Genomic DNA, 18,149 nt, shown 5'->3' on the forward strand with positions numbered 1-18,149 from the left:
TTAGAGTTCTGGCTCAGAACCCAGAGGTCTGAGGTTTGACACCGGCTCCATCCCATCAAGCGACATTGATACGAAAGGATACGTAAACTTCTAGTTAATGTTCACCCGCAAAGCTCTGTGATAAAACCGTAAGGACTTCTGAAAGCACCTAAATAACAACAACAGAAATACCAAGATCTCATACTATGTGATGTATGATATCAATACGATATTATATGTTAATATGAGATTGATATGTTGATCGATCATGTGATTTATGATAAGCTATAAGATGTCATAAATTATATAGAGCTCAACTCAAAGCGCAACGTCATTTAGAAGTTTTTGATATAACTTCTTTAATATAAAATATTGATCTCATCAAGAATTTTGATACTACAACACGATATTCAAAAAAATATATATAATTTTAATGTTCGTAAAAATGATAATTAATTATATCTTATTATATTTATATATTAGAGAATTATATAAATATGATTGGTCAAATGAGCAGAAGCTAGAGCGCTTGCTTTAAAAGGATAAGGTCCAGGGTTCGAAACGAGCTTTGAACGTATTTTGCGCCATTAGTAAAGGAGGAGGCGTGATCTCCCTAGTTAAATACTCATCCATGGAGCTCTGTGACAAGACCGTTAGGCCTTCTTGGGGCACCAAAAAACAAAATTTTTTAGAAATATATACATAATTGTTAATATAACGATTATATGTTAAAAATGTTTTAAAAAGTTGATAAATTTAAATAGTTCTCATAGGAATAATATCGTGATTTCATTGTATTTAAGGTGGTACCTCGAGAAATAAAAGTCAATTTTGAATAAAAAAAAATTAAAATTTGGTTCATTAATCTTTTGTTCACAGAATACAATAACTTTTAACGCAAAATTTTAACTTTGAGTTATAATAATTTGGGCTTATATCAACCAAGTAATTTGTAATGTCCATAATAACGCCAAAGCAACCAATATATAAACAAAAATATTTCCAATTTTTCCAAAAATATTTCTAAACTGCAAAAATCAATATATTTTAAATATTAAAAAATATTTGAGTATTATAGTTTATTTTTTTAGTCATAAGTTGAATGATCATTCTAATTCTTAATATATATTTAGACACTTCAGTCACATGACAAACTCCATAGACAAAATTTGCGTAGTTTTTTATATATAAAGAAGACTTTTTCAGATTAAATCTAGACCAATTTTTTTAATCTATTATGCCATAGTAAAACGTTTTACGAAAAGTAAAATGATTAATATTTCATAAAATATCTGCTAGAATTTTCAATATCAGTTTATCTGGCTGTAGGAGCGGTTTTAATTAAGTTTTTGTAATTATTTTATTTGCGTTCTAGTATCCTTTAAAGTAATGTATAACTATTTTTCTTTGTTTCTATTTTTTATTTTTTTTTGGTTTTGTGATGAATAAGTTGGTCATAAAACAACTTTAAAAAAATTAAGGGGGCACAACCCTATTAAAAAAGTGTAAATTATTGAAAAAATTAATTTTTTAAAAATACACTTATTTTAACTCAAATTTATCGTAGAAACCATTGCTGATTTTTAAATTTTTGCTATCTATGCTGATGTTGGTCAAAATTTCATCTATTTAGATGTTCATTATTTAAATTACCCTAGCAACGCGCATAGCAACCGTTTTTAAATGTTGTTTTTCATCTTTTTAAGCCCTTTTTTCAAAGTTGATTATGGCTTTTTGTTTGTACAGATGGCTTTTTGTTTGTACAGAAGGCTTTTTGTTTGTACAACGACGTAATAAGCATAATAGAGTTATTTAACTAATTAAACTACTGATTTGACAGACTGGTCTTGTTAGAATGTTTGTTTATGTTTTACAAAATTGGTTTTTATATATTTTTTTATTTTTCAGTATTTAAACAAGGTAGTATGCTTTATAAGATGCTGTTTTGCTATGTATATTTATCTATCTATGCTATTTATAAGCTTTCTATCTATTGCTTTGTATATTTATGTAACTAGTATGACTAAAAAGTTGAAAAATATTTACAAATTGAAATGGAATCATCTCGTAAGTTTCGATCTTAAAGACATAAAAGTAGGAAGTTTCATGTTAACCAACACTCTAAACATTTTACTGAAAACTCTAAAGTTACAAATAAAGAAAACATAGCAACAACAGTTTCTTATACAAAGTTAAATGGTTCAATGGTTAAAGTTGTTGATAACTGCTGTTCAAAAAGCATTACAGGCAACCGAATAGTTGATATGGAATTGTTAGCTGAAACTTTTAAGATTCTTTTGTGCCCAGAGTGTTCACATATGCGTAGAATAGGACGTATCACGTATGCGTAGAATAGGAAAAGGTTATTAATCTTTGAAACTATTTCTTGCATTACTAAATCATCCTCCCCCTATGACAGAAAAAAGTTACAATAATATTGCTTCTAATTATCAAGTTGCAATCAAAAAAGTTGCCAAAAATATAATGCATCAAGCTGTTAAAGAAATACGAGCATTGAAAAAACAAGATCCAATCGTCAGACAGCAGCAATCTATTTTGCCTCATTTAGATAGTCAAGCAGATATATTATGTGATGCAGGTGTATCTGTTGATGGTACTTGGCAGCGGCGTGGATTTAGTTCAAATAACGGAATGAATAAAAAGCTAAAATAAAAAAGTTTTAGCTTTTTATTCATTCGCAAGTAGAAAAGGGTTATTAAATAAGACTTTTGATAAATAAAGCACATCTATTGTTTGAATATAGTCTACAGTGCAATACTTAATAGATAAAAAGGCTCCAGATAAATATAACTATTATTAACAATAGAGTTAACATATTTTTTTTTTTTAAACCTTTTTTTCTAAAATTTCCACGTTTTTCTAACTTTGCCTGACTGTGGCAAAGATATTTCAAAAACGGTTTGATTAAAACTTCTCATATTTTGACAGATTATTTATTATGTACAAGGTTGTGCAATAAACCTCAAAATTATAAGAATATATGTGTTAAAAATAAAATATAACGATTTTTCGGTCATTATGGGGGATAAAAATATCATTTTTTTTGTATCCTTCAAACAAATAAAGCACGACCCCAAGGAATAAGTAAGTTGTTAAGTTTTTGAGGTTCATTGCATACCTCTAACATCAAGCTAGTTAAATGCCAAATTTTATTCTATGTGACCTTCTGCATTTTGAAATATTTTTGCCACAAAATGGTCAATTTTTAAGTTTTTGCCCCCTAAAAATTGGCCCACAGGGCAACCCTTTCTTTTTTTTTAATTTTTTTTTTTTTTAATCTTAGTTTTATTATGAATTTACTTAATAAATAGAAAAAATTATTTAAATATCAAAATTAAAGATATTTTTATTTATGGGGTTATGCCCCCTTAAGTTTTTGCTAATATTAGGGTATTCAGCTTAATTTTTAAATTTAAGTTAAAAGCTGCTAAATCCCGTCCTCTTCTTCCTTTCAGCCCGTCTTAATATTGTTTCAAAAATTATTTTGGTAACTAATTGGCAAAAACAATATAATAATTTAATTGCCGTGTCTGCATGCCCGGCAGCCTGGTAGTAAAAACGTAAAGCCTACATGCCCGGCAGTTCAAGTACGCATGCGCTATTTATTTTATATAATTGAAAATGCCGGGCAGATTTAAATACCTGCAACCGCATTCGAATATTCTATCTACTTGACAGTAGAATAAACTAATATATCTTCTTATATTAAAAGTGCCGGGTGGATTATACATGCAGAAACTTCATGCCCTGCATTTATATTATCTTTATATTTTTTCTTTTTAAAAAGTGAAAAAAAAAAAATCAAAAAAAGAGAATGTAGCGATAATATGCGCATGCGTACTTGAACTGCCGGACATGTAGGCTTTACGTTTTTACTAGCCGGCTGCCGGGCATGCAGACACTGTAATTTAATGGTTAGCAGACGATCCCATGGCTCAAAAGGAGGTGAATAATTTCGTTTGCCGTAGAGTTTTCCCATTGCTCTAAATTGAATTGAGGTATTTGAATTCCTCACAAATTATTGTATTGCGACGCATTTAAATCACAAATTACAAATCTTGACGCAACTTTTAACAAATTAATCCATACGGAATAAATAGCCTCGTAGAATTCCACTATCGTCAGAGCTTTCTTCAGACCTGTTCAGGCTTAAACTGTCGTCATAAAGAACTGATTGTAGATCCATACTAATATTTACTTTAACAACGTGTCAATTTTTGTTTACTTTTATGTATAAACTAAACGGTTTCCGAAAAAGCCTACCTACTTTTGAGCAATGGGAAAAACTCTACTGCAAAGGAAATTATTCACCTCCTTTTGAGCCATGGGATCGTCTGCTAACCGTATATTATGCAACTCATCACTGAAAATAACTGATATATTAGATCTGAGAATGGGGTTTTCACATTGCATTGAGTTATATTGTAAGAACTGTGAAAAAACTAACCAGTTTTTTAGTTCAAAAACTATTTTTACTGTAAATAATGTAGGCAGAGAGCGATATGAAGTGAATATATATTCATTTGTTGCATTCCGCGAGATTGGATTAGGCTTTCAGGCACGGTTAGCCTTAACTAAATTTAGGTTTTCTGAATTGTGTCCAAATTAATTTCAATGTTTTCTGAAAGAGTATATTTTACTGATCACTATGTATATAGTCCACCAAATCAGAAAACTCCTATTAAGTATGGCATTTTTAAGATTTTTTCGCGCTTTTTTTGTCTATTACGACCATCTTTAATCCGCCATTTTTTCTGCCTCAAATTTAATTGCAAAAGACAATCGTAGAACAATTTTTGTTTAAAAAAATGTTAAGACTCGGTAAATCACATCCTCAGACTATTTTAGATCTTCAAAAGTCATATGAAAATAAACAGCCAAAGCCATATAATTTCTAAATTTCAGAGTTGTTTTTTGGATTATAATATTGCTGATGATCGATACCCTACTGGATTGTGTCTAAGGTTGGTATACTTAATGATTTTTAACTAAATAAATATATATAAAAAGTATTTATGTCATAAACGTAAAACCATTGTTGAACTCAAAGAAATAAGATTTGATAAATGAATCAAATCTCATTTTGCTTGGTACTAGCATATCTTTATCTTTTTAAGGTGTAGGGGTATAGTTGAAAGAACAAATGTTGTTGATCTCAGGTAGAAAAGTAGTTTTGATATTGACTGGTCAAAGATGGCTATCCCAGCTAAAACACAAAATGGGTAAAATGTTATTTTATTTTTATATCTGTTGTAAAGAAATATAAAATTATAATTTTTTAAACAATTTTAGGAAACTAAAAACTTGCAGTTGTGAAATATGCGAAATCGCAAGAAGCAGGGAAGGATACTCAAAAAAAAATCTTGTATAAAGAGTTTTAAAACGACAGTTCTTGCAATTTTGCATATTTATATTTTTGTATTTATATGTAAAATAATCAAGAACTTCTTTTAGTACTTTTTAAAAGTTTTTTTTAAGTATTCAGTTTTTTTAAAATTTCAATTTTTAAAATATTCAAAATCAGTACTTTTTAAAATATTTTTGTATTTATATATAAAAGTATCAAGAATTTCTTTATACCATTTACATATATATATTCTTACGAAATATTCTCGCTAATTATTACTACAACATTGTTTTGTTTTTTTATTTTATATTTCATGTTAATTTAATTTACTTAATATTTGCGTGCGGTTCTCGATGATAAGACCTGATGGTCTTTGCGAGTCTTCGCGTTCTTTTTTTTTTGTTTTTATTTTTATTTTTCTTATCGTATAAGTTTATTGAATATTTAAGAAAAAAAAAAAAAATCTAAAATATTCATTTGTTTTCATTTATTTTCTCTCAAATGAATGTTACCACGGTTAAAAAATGTTCCGAATTTTATGCTAAAATGACTAGTAGATTTTAAGTAATTACTTTCAAATTCGGTTATTTTCAATTTTTGAGGGGAATTGAGGCAAAGATTTTCAAGTTTGATAGCAATTTTAAAAATTATTTCAAATTATGTATTTATGTTATAAAAATGAAAGTGTGCTCTAGTTCCAATCAGATTTTAATATATTTTTTGGGGTACCATATTCAATAGTAGGGGAAGTACGTGTACCTAGGGCCTCCTTGTACCTAGGGCCACCCCACTTTATTTGAAATCTAAAAAGTTCTAAGTTATGCTTTTCAGTCAGGGGATTAGTTTTAAAAAAAATTGTTTTTTAATCCTATTTTGATACTCAGAGAGCGCCGCCACGGCATATTATAATTAGAAAACGCTTTTTGATGGTCTAAAGTAAAGTTTTGCTGCTTTTATCTTATATTGTTTTTTACAATCCTAGAGGAAATGCTTTTCTATAGGCTCTATTAGATAATATTTTTTGTTACTTAAGTACTAAATGCGATGTTCAATAAGTTTACTCTCAATGTGGGTTTGTTAATAGATGACGTTTTGCATAAAGCTATCAAGTCTTGCACCTCGGGCCATATAGTTTGCTTGTACCTAGGGTCATATGTTTGTTTCTCTGATATAGAATTTGTTTGATCACGAGGTAGATTGCTAAATTCCGATTGGCGATGAGCATTTTTTTTCGCGGTTGTTTTGGGAACACCATTTAACACGTACAGTTTGTTAATTTTGCTCAGATTTATTAGTCAATTTTGTTATTGATATACGTGTATCAATCAAATTGTGTACTTGCTTTTGATATACTTATATTAAATCTCTGTGATTTTTATTATATTTTATTGTAGTTGTAGTAGTAGTAGTAGTAGTAGTAGTAGTAGTAGTATTAGTAGTAGTAGTAGTAGTAGTAGTAGTAGTAGTTGTTGTTGTTGTTGTTGTTGTTGTTGTTGTTGTTGTTGTTGTTGTTGTTGTTGTTGTTATTGTTGTTGCTGTTATTGTAGTAGTAGTTGTAGTAGTAGTTGTGAAGATAGCCATTCCATTTTTTATAAATCAAATAAGCATGTATAATTTATATCATTGTATAGAACTTGACTTGACTTAAAAAATAAGGGGTCATTTGGCCTTTGAAGTTAAGCGGATCCAAAGTTATTGAATTTTTTGTAGTGCAAAAAATGATGATTTTTTGACGAAAGGCATAAGTATGGAAAATTTGCAGAGTTATGGCACCAAAAAAGAGAGTATTGTTTAATCATATCGACTTTTGATTAACTTTTGAACCGTTATTATGTTTGACTTGAAATTTTCCATATTGATTCAACAACTATAAGAAAATAAAATACCAAAAAATTTTTTTTACTTCTGTCGGGATTGCCCAGAATCGTCTATTTTACAGACTGTGGGTTTGAACTTATTTACTTAGTTTTGGTTTCACATTGATTTTAGAATAACTTATGAACCATTATTACATTTGACTTTAAATTTTCCACAGTGATCCACCAACTATAAGAAAATAAAATACACCAAAATTTTTTTGTTAATCTAACGAGATTGATCTGAATCATCTATTTTACAGACTGAGGGCTTTCACTTATTTACTTAGTTTTTGAAAATAAAATTTGGGAACATATTATAATTACACCATACAAATATGCATAACAGATTCATGGAATCCAAATAGCACATCATTTTGAAATTATTGTACAATTTACAGACCGGTCAGTAAATTACTGCAAAAGGGCTGCACAAACCAATTGGGCATATCGACTTTGAATATATTTGATATTTTTGAACTGTTATTAAATTTGACTCGAAATTTTTTATAATGATCCAACTTTTTTTTTAATCTGACTAGATTTTGCAGAATCATCTATTTTACAGACTGATGGTTTTTACTTATTTAGTTAGTTTTGGAAAATAAAATTTGGGGTTATATTTTAATTACACCATACAAATATGCATAAACAAATCATGGAATCCAAAAAGTACATCATTTTGAAGCTATTAAGTAATTTACAGACGGGTCAGTAAATTACTGCATAAAGGCATTGAAATTTGTCGGAATTTTACAGAATGACCTTTTTACCAGACAGAAGATTCCTAAATAAAGTTAAAATTTAATTTTTAATGAAAATAACTTACAGCAAATGAACTTTCTGAAATTTGGAGTACTTACAACAGCAATAGGCAGGTATAACAGCAGAAACTCTACCTAAAAATGTAAAAAAATTATTATTAGAAACAAAGACACACAATGTATTTAAAATATTTTTTTAATTCGTTTGAAAAATTAAATAAAAAATGAAATTTTAAAAAATTACAGACTGGTCATAAAATAATGATACTACTGTAAATAGTATATTACTGTAAATTATCAAAAAAATATCAGTAAATAACTGAGAACTATTTTATTAGATGTATATATATATATATATATACAGGGTGACCACAAAGTATCCGCACAGATAAAGAGCTTAATAAAAAGCATGTAGAACACAAATTTTATTTTAAAACATTTATTGAACTATAACAATTATGATTCAAAGATTGAATTCGAATTTTCCTCCATCAGCAAAATAACAGGCCTGTAGGCGTCTCGGGAATGCTTCGACGGTGGCGAGCAAGTAGGCAGGGTCCAGAGAATCCCAAGCTTTCAGTAGTGATTTTTTTAAACTTTCAATATTTTTATGCGGCTTTTGGCATGCCTTTCCTTCTAGGACGCTCCAGACTGAGAAATCCATCAGGTTAAGATCGGGGCTCGATGGCGGCCATTGAGAAAAGTTGATAAAATTAGGAAAAGTTGCCGCACAAAGGAGAAACGCGCACCATTCTAAAAAAACCAATTGAACATAGTTTACAAAGTATATAAAGTAAAGTATATAAAGTTTATGACATAATATTAACCAAAAACAACAAATAAATAAGAAAATACATAAGTGCTTTTATGCTTATATTTTCACAAGATGAAACCGTCTCGTGTGCGGATACTTTGTGGTCACCCTGTATATATATATATATATATATATATATATATATATATATATATATATATATATATATATATATATATATATATATATATATATATATATATATATATATATAAGAAAATTGTTTAAAAATTAAAAAAATTAAAAATTAAATAAGTATAAAATAAGAAACTTACTCTTTGAGATTGTTTATGTGAACGATTGACAACACCCAAGATAAAAAATTTAAATAACATAAAAAAATGTTTTTATTCTAAAACTTATTTCTTTGCTTTTATTGAATGATTAGAAGTAGCAAGTTTCAGTAACATAACAATCTAATCATTTTTAAAAATAGACACCAGCGAGAAGGTAAGTCAAGTTGTCTATCAACACAAAACATCAAAACAATAACATTACAATCACAAAACACACAGACCCTGTGGCACTAAACGCTTAGAATTCACACTAGTGTCACTAAGTGATGGGTTAACTTTAACCAAAATTAATGATCACCCTGAAAAGCTCAAAGGTTGATCTATTTGCAGATGACATAAGAAACATATGGACTTCAATCATCTTGTTTTACAGCTGACTTGCTAACTATTGTTACAGAAAGGTTCTACATAGAATTAGTTAAAAGGGGCTAAGCAAATTCTACTGCTCTGGACATCAAAAACTTTCTATAAAGTCCGGCATGATGGACTTACCCATAAGCTTTCTTTATATGGTGTATCTGGCAAAGTCTTTACAATGTCTTCGCAATACTATTGATACTCCTGTATTGATGAATAATAACATTGCCAGGGTTTCATAACACATCAGTTCTTTGGAATTCGCTACATTCATCTTGTTTTCCTGATTCATATAATTTGCAATTTTTTAAGTCGTGTGTTAATTGTAATCTTGCTATATAAACTTCGCCTTGGCTCTTCCAGTAATTTCTAATTCTAATAGTGGTTGCTTGTCGCCTAGTTGGAAATAAAGATGTTAAAAAAAAATTCTCGTATGACTTAACAAAGTATTTTTTATTTTTTAAGTATTATTTTGTGGATAGAAGTAGGGGTAGAACAAGCATCAGAAGGTGACAAATCAACATCATAAAATGCAACATTCAAAGAGAAAACAGAGCTTAAAAAATACTTTGTTAAATCAAAACTTTTGGCACGATTTAATTTTGCAATGAAATCTTTTGACTTTTGAAGGCACTTTATCAGCATAACTTTAGATATAGGATGTTTAAACAAAGATGTAAAAATTACCGAAAGCTGCGGCCATGTCAAGTTAAATTTATCTTTTTCTTTACAAATTTGTAAAAAATGGCGATTGGTTAAAACCAAATCTAGATTTTTTAGGAATACAATGCCTCCATTAATATTTTGATAACCCAAAACAATGTTAGATGCTAAAATTAAAACTCAATTTAAGTGACATATTTAAGAAAAATAAGGGGTGGATCATTACACTTTGGTTTCAATAAATAGAATTCAGTTAAAAAAAATAAATTATAAATAGAATTCAATTAAAAAGAAAAAAATTTGTGCTACAGTATTCCTAATTTATAGTTTTGACTTACTGTCTTGACTTATAGATGGAGCAACCATTTTGTTGAGACTATTGTAAATGTCAACACCTAAAATAAGGGAATTAAAATAATTATCACTAGTGTTCATAGTACTTAACCAATTAACAAATGTAAAAATAATATGATGTAATAATAGGCAAATAAATGTAAAAAGAAATAAAGAATTACTTACACAATTCCATTTTTGTGAGCATCTGTTGAATACTATATTTAGGTTTTTGTTTTAAAAAAAAAGAGTTTAAATAAGAGCAACCTGTAATTAAAATAGTTAAAATCAAGATTTTAACTTTCTTGAAGAATGCAGACCTTATACCTGGATTTATTAAATATTTATTTTCATTTGATTAAAATTTTAAGAATTACACTTTCACTTTCAATTTAATTTTCATAATTTAACCAAAACAAACGCAAATATCAAAACAGATAACGTCATTAAATACGCGAAGAAAAGCATATATATACACATAATTTACATACACATATACATATACACATAATTTATACATGCAAATCCTTAGTACCAATTCTTTAGAATAACTTAAATAAATGCTTGTTTTAAATAAAGGAAAGGCTAAGCTTGCCATTTCCACCTAGACGTTTTTCAAAAACACTTTTTTTTCTATATAAATCAACCTTGAAGCTTTTAAACGCTACCCAGCTAGCACACTTACGTTGGGCCAACGTATGTAAAACCATCGTAAACGTCGGCTGTTTTTTCCAATGCAAAACCAACGTTGATCCAATGTCATTTGTTTAATAATGAAATTAATACCGATGGAACTAAAAACAGCTGGCTCATTTACATTGGTTCAACGTATGTAAAAACATCGCAAAAAATTGATTTTTTTTACGATCTAAACCCAACGTTGATCCAATGTTATTTACCCGTTGTTGATTTGATGTATATACATACATTGGAACAACGTTGAATTTTATACAGTGGATTTTGGATTTTATCAACGTTGGATTTTATACACTGGATGAACGTTACGTTTGCATAGAGAAAAGGCGGATATACAAATATACATTTGTATAATTTATGAGAACTATTTTTCATTTAGATATTTCAGTTCATCATGGAAATATATTTGCTTATATATTTTTCTCTTTTTTATGTAATGAAATATCAAGCCACAAGCAAAACAAACATAAATAATCTCTCTTTAATCAGATGCAAAATAATAAGTATAATTATATGTAGTAATAATTGTTAACTCAGCATCAAAATGGCGGAAATGCGTACATATAAATGCATTTTTACATATATATACGATTATACACGCGTATAAATACATAATATTTTATGTTTAAATGTGTATGCATAACATGAAAAAAAAAAATTCGGTTCCGATAACAGGTAAATATAACGTTGAATCAACTTAAAATACAACGTTTTACCAACGAAAAATACAACGTTTTACCAACGTAAAATACAACGCTTTGCCAACGTAAAATACAACGTTGAGGCAACGTAAAGTACAACGTTGAATCAAAGTAAAACATTACGCAATGCCGACTTAATATACAACATTGAACCAACGTTGTTTTTTGGTTGTTGGCGACGTCGCATTTGTAACCAAAATGATATAAAAACAACGTTGGCGGTCGATGTTGGGCCAACGCACCGCACAACATTGTTCTAACGTTTTATCAATGTATGTGTGCTAGCTGGGTAAAAACTAAATTTTTTTTGTATAAATGTTAAAAAACGTCCAGATTCCATTAGATTCCTCGTCCTTTTCTTAATAAATATGGAAAGTTTCATAAAAATTAGATGTGTTTAAACTCTAAGGGATCCTTGCCTTCAAAAGCTTAGTTTTAAAAAAACGTTCCCGCGGCAAGTTTTTTTATGAAAATTGGTCTCAAGATATAGATAATATATAAATAAAGCCATACAAAGCCTAGTATATACTTTCTATATATGGTTGGAAAGAGGTTGAGTAACACTAACTGATGCAAAAAACCTCATTGCCCTTGCTTAACCATACAAAAAGATGAGAGCAAAGTTTATGAAATTTACATGTGTTTTGTCAAACGTCAAATGTTTTTTGTTAAGCCGTGGAATCGCTAGTGAAGAAGTATTTTTTTTGTTATTATTTTATTATTGCATATTTACTTTTAAAATTCATAGGCATTCAGGTATTTTGATCAAAATAAATTTTTTTTATTTGATAATAACTTGGTATTTATTAAATTTATCTTTACAGATTTTAAAAATTTGTATATATTTCAATTTAAAATTATTTGAGATTTTTTTTAACAATTTTTTTAGATGACTAGGAATAATAATGGAAAAAAGCGTTTAAAACCTAATGTAGATAGTGTAACTCTTGCTGCAGAAACAGTAATGAAGAATGAATTTCCGGTTAGGACTGCAGCAAGAAATTTTAGTATCAGCAGAACAACACTCCAAAGAAACTTTTGTCAGAAGAATAGTTCTAAAAATACTGAACCAAAATATCAATATTTTAACCAATGTGCTGTTTGGAATGTATTCTTTAAAGATGAAGAAAAAGCCTTAGTTGAGTACCTTGTCATTGCAAGCAATATGCATTATGGACTGTCAAAGCCACAGCTTAAAAAGCTTGCTTTTGAGTATGCAAAAGCCAATGCCAAAAAATATCCAACCTCCTGGGATAAAAGTAGTAAAGCCGGTGAGCAATGGTATTCTGATTTTATGAAAAGAAATAATAAGTTTCTTTCTCGAAGGAAGCCGCATGCCACAAGTTTAGCAAGAGCCACCAGTTTCAACAAAGCAAATGTTTCATTTTTTTTTCAAAATATCTTGAAGTCTTCTCAAAATATATTTTTTGCCTACATGCATCTTTAATGTAGATGAAACAGGTATTACAAATGCGCACACACCTTTTAAGGTTGTAGCCCCAAAAGGGAAAAAACAGAATGGGAGCTTAACTTCTGGTGAATGAGGAACTAATATAACTATTATTAGCTGTGTGAATGCAATCGGAAATTCCATACCCCCTATGATGATTTTTCCAAGAGTGAACTTCAAAAATCATATGCCGAAAGGAGCACCTCCATGAACTAAGGGAACTGCACATATAAGTGGATGGTCAAATGCTGAAAATTTTTTATTGTTTTTGAAACATTTTATTTTCCATATCAAATGTTTTATAGATCAGCTAGAATTATTACTATTGGATAACTATGAAAGTTATGCCTGTATTGAAGCGATTACTTTTGCTAAAGAAAATGGTATAATAATGCTTACTTTCCTCCACATACCAGCCATAAGCTTCAGCTTTTGGCTGGTATGTGGAGGAAAAGTAAGCATTATTACATGTGTTTTTGGACCTTTAAAGAAATACTACAGCACAGTTTGTTGTGACTTGAAGTTGTCAAATCCAGGAAAACCAATCACCATATATGACGTTGCAGAAAACATTGACAAACGCTATCCTTTGGTTTTTACTCCTTTAAAAATTCTAGCAGGTTTTCGTGTGTCTGGTGTATGGCCAGTTAATTAAAACATATTTTCTGATGATGAATATTTGAGTTCAAGTGTAGCCGATAGACAAGATCCAGCATTAAATTGTCCAAATAATTATATTTCTGACACAAAAAAAAGAGTTAGTCAAAAATTCAGCAATAAATTCACAAAACAATTATATTCCTTTACAAGGCAACGATTCGTCTGCAATGGAAATAGACTTTTCTCTATCAAAATCTGTTTCATGAATAACGCCAGAACAGGTTTGTCCTTTTCCGAAAGCAAAACCTCGTTTATCTAAAAGAGGAGGTAAAAAACCAGTTAAATGACGAATTCTCACTGACACTCCAGAAAGAAGCGCTATTGCACTTCAACGTGCAACAAAAATTGAAAAAAAAAAACATGTTTAAAAATCTTTGATTTAATTGGAACCAGCAACATTAAACATTTTTAAATATTGAAAATTTGAAGTTTCTATATATCATTAGATAAATTTTTTGACAACAATGCTAGATTAAACAAATTTTTAATAAAATTTAAGTGACTATTTTTGTAGTCTGTTGATTATGGAGTTAAACCTAATTTATAGAGAGCGGCCCTAGGAACCATAGCTGGTGGTCCTCGGTACAATTAAATTATACCTAGGGCTACTAATTTTTAAACTCTTCTACATGACGGACTTTTATAATTCAAGTCATCATACCTATATTAATACAAACTAATTAGTATAAAGATGTGATCATATCAGTTTCACCATTTTTAGACAAGTCTAGAGCCTTGATTTGGGTCATTGAAAAAATCCGGCCATAGGTACACAAACTTCCCCTAATTTTTGGAATAATAGTATCACATAAATGTAAAAAAAATATCACGTGGTATTATGTGATATTAAAAATTTATATCGTTTTTATTAAATACGTTTTAAACCATTGAATAAAAAACATAACTAACTTATTACCGTAAGACTTTGATAATGGAGATGACTGATAATTTTGCTTGTTAGTATTGGCCTGCAAATGTAATTGTAAAATAACTACCCATTTAAATTTTTATTCTGCATTCTGTGTATATTTTTTAAATTATAATGATTGTTGAGGTGATTCTAACTTGTGGAAATGTGTTTATTTAAACTGACTCAAACAACATAATATTGATTTTTATATATCCCCAAAAAATGCCCTAAAATGTTCTAGTTTTTTTTTTTTTTTTTTGCATAAATTGCTTTTTAAAAACTCATCTGTAGATGTGGTATATTCCAGTTATAAAGCCACTCGTTTTTGTTTACTCTTTATCATATTTCCACAAAAGCCAAAACTTTTTTCTTTTTATTTTATAAGATAATTTTCACTAATTGACATTTCCATCCTATTGCAATTTTTTATTGTTTCAAACAATTGTTTTTAGTTTAAGTAACGTTAAAACATAAAACAATACCAAACATACAAGAACAATTGCACGGAGTATGAGAATTTACAAGCGTAAACCAGGTAGTCAATCATATACATCAGGTAAAGCCATTCAAAATGTCTGTATGGATATCACAACGAACAAAATGTCAATCTTCAAGGAATCAAAGTTATTTAATATACTATATGGTGCTCCGCACAACAAGAGCAGGCTGGGACATATAAAAAAACCTGGAGGGCAGACCAGATTAAAGCCCAATTTGAACAGGATAAATGTAACTAATTTAACATAGAAAAACAACTTCCCTTGCTATGATTGAATAAAATCCTTTTTTGCTTGCAACAATCTGCCAGAATTACTGACTACATAAAATAGCAATAGCTAAAATTAATAGAGATTCAATTTATATATATTTTGATGAGCTTTTCATTACACTACAAAACGTTCATAATACTAATATGTTTGACTCTGATGAGAAAATTGGGAGGGATAACTCAGGCTCAAAAACAATAATTTTTAAACGAGGCCTTAAACGCGTAAAAAGAAAAGTGCAGCATTCTAAAAGAACTGTTAGTATTATGTATTGCAGGAATGAGGCTGGTCAGTTTCTTTCTCCCATGGTTGTTTTATAATTTAAAATCTGGTTGGTTTGACTCTCGAAATTTTTCACTTGAAACAGCAACTCTTTCAGGAAAGAAGGTGGTTATTGGAAATAATTTAGCTTCACAATTTTTTTTATCTGATATCATCAAAGCATGCCCGGAAAATAATATCCGTTTTAGATTGCCATAATTATGAGATTCCCAAGGAAAGTGAAAGATATAAAAATCTGATGAAAATTTTTTGAAATTTGATGAATTTATTTTTATGCTGTGTAATTTGATGAATTTATTTATATGCAGTGTTCTAGTTTAGTAAAACTCCAAATAAATATCAAGGTATTTTTGTGAGGTAGGTTACATTAATAAGCCACTATAAAATTATTAGATTATCATCCTAAACGAAGGGGTGAGATTGAAAACATTTTGACGATAAAAAAATAAACATAGTAAGACAAAAAAAAAAAGAAAAGTATAATGAAAAAAAAATGTTTCACTGATGTGTTATTTAACAAAAATGCTCAAAAATCTATTAAACTTGTACTTTAAGATTAACTCAGTAGAAATAAGGAAAAAATTATAACAAAGTGATAAAAAAAAAAGTTCGATGGCTCCTAGACAAATTCAAGAGATATTCTCAACTCTAAATTCAAATAATGATATCTCTAAATATTACTTGAATAGTGTTGCATAAATATGTTCTCATTCAAAAGATGTTCATCCAAGGGTTTTCGCAATTTAGAAACGGTGATATTTTCGATCTGAGAATAGCACTATTCACCGAGATTTTAGAAAATTTCGATATGGATCAGTTCTCTTCTATTAACATTACTCTTGACGTTCATGATCCTGTGAGAAAAAATCTAAGATAACTAGTTGTAAACAAAACAGTCAACAATTACACCAATTACCAGATGTAAATCTGCTGTCGATCTTGAAAGAGCTCGTTGGTTGAGTAAAAAAATCTAATCAGAAAACAAAAAAATCAGAACACCGTGGAAAAGCATTTAACTAAGAAGTTCACGTCTCCTTCCTTACCAATGTCGTTTATTGGGCCAGAGCCGGTCGAACCTTAGACCTCTTGGTTCTGAGCCAGAGCTCTAACCACTGCGCCATGGCTTCAAAATTATTTCTCAAATACAGAAAACACGTTGAATGGTTTACTTTTACGTTTCCATTTGCATTTGAAACACAAAAGTGTTGACATTAAACTTGGAAGAAAGAAGAAGAGTTTAAAACAGCAATTAATAACAAGGAGAAGAATATGTCGTTTTCGTTTTACGTTAAACTGATAAATATCAACTTGATATTAGCATTACATTAAGAGATTTTATAGAATCAATTTCTATTAGAAGCACTTCAATCTTTTAATGTGATATAGATTGTCTTATAGGAAAAAAAAAATCCTTAAAGCTGGTAATCAATTTATAAACTTTGTGTCTGACTCCGTACCTTGTCTAAATACGAGTATTTTTCTTGGAAGTATTAGCTACACAATAATGAAAAACTGTAAGAATTTACTATGGTTATGCTCACCCAGAACAGACGGCTCCTTTGAGCAATTTTAGCCTATCAGTTGGTTTTTTTATTTTATTTCATAGAGCACCACAGAAAAGCATTTAACTAGGAAGTTCACGCCTCCTTCCTTACTAATGGCACAAAGTATACCAGAGCTCAATTCGAACCCTGGATCTCTTTCTTCTTAAGCAAGTGCTTTGACCACTGCGCCACGGCCACTCAAACTGGTTACCACGGCCGCTCAAACTGGTTGAAGCTGGATACTCTGATTACAAAAAAAGATTAGATAATATTTTTTGACGTTGTTTTGTAACACTTATTTGTTCGCGTTTATACAGAAAAAACTTGTTTAACCTGAGTTGGATCAAACGAAATCAATCAAGATCTCAGTTATCCCGTTTGTAATGTAAACAAGTTTAATTTTTATAAATAAAAATTATTCATGGAAAGATCTTGATAAAATGAGTCAGCCCAGCTAACGGGGCTAGCTCGATTTATTTAAACAGCCCCTAAGTTTCTGAAACAAACAAGAAGTTAAAAATAAAACCACGCAACATTTAAATTTGGCTACACAATCTTATAAACCACTTGTTAAACTTGAGTAAAACTGCGCATGAAAGCAACTTGCTTTTGGTTTACGCCTAGATCATAATGAACACGCGTTTATTTGGGTTTTAACTCCGAAAATGAAAATGAAAATTTTCCATGTGATATAGAAACACAAAAATAA

The 18,149-nt window shown here is 29.4% G+C and overlaps 1 long non-coding RNA gene across 1 annotated transcript; it reads left to right on the forward strand.

Annotated features, from left to right (window-relative positions):
- The first annotated feature begins 1,728 nt into the window (after positions 1 to 1,728).
- On the forward strand, positions 1,729 to 5,710 carry LOC136081842 (uncharacterized). The gene is made up of 3 exons (XR_010639180.1): positions 1,729 to 4,964; positions 5,118 to 5,222; positions 5,293 to 5,710. It is a non-coding gene; the product is annotated as an uncharacterized LOC136081842 (long non-coding RNA).
- The last annotated feature ends 12,439 nt before the right edge of the window (positions 5,711 to 18,149 follow it).

This window comes from Hydra vulgaris, chromosome 06, assembly GCF_038396675.1.
Source record: "Hydra vulgaris chromosome 06, alternate assembly HydraT2T_AEP".
Lineage (NCBI taxonomy): Eukaryota > Metazoa > Cnidaria > Hydrozoa > Anthoathecata > Hydridae > Hydra > Hydra vulgaris.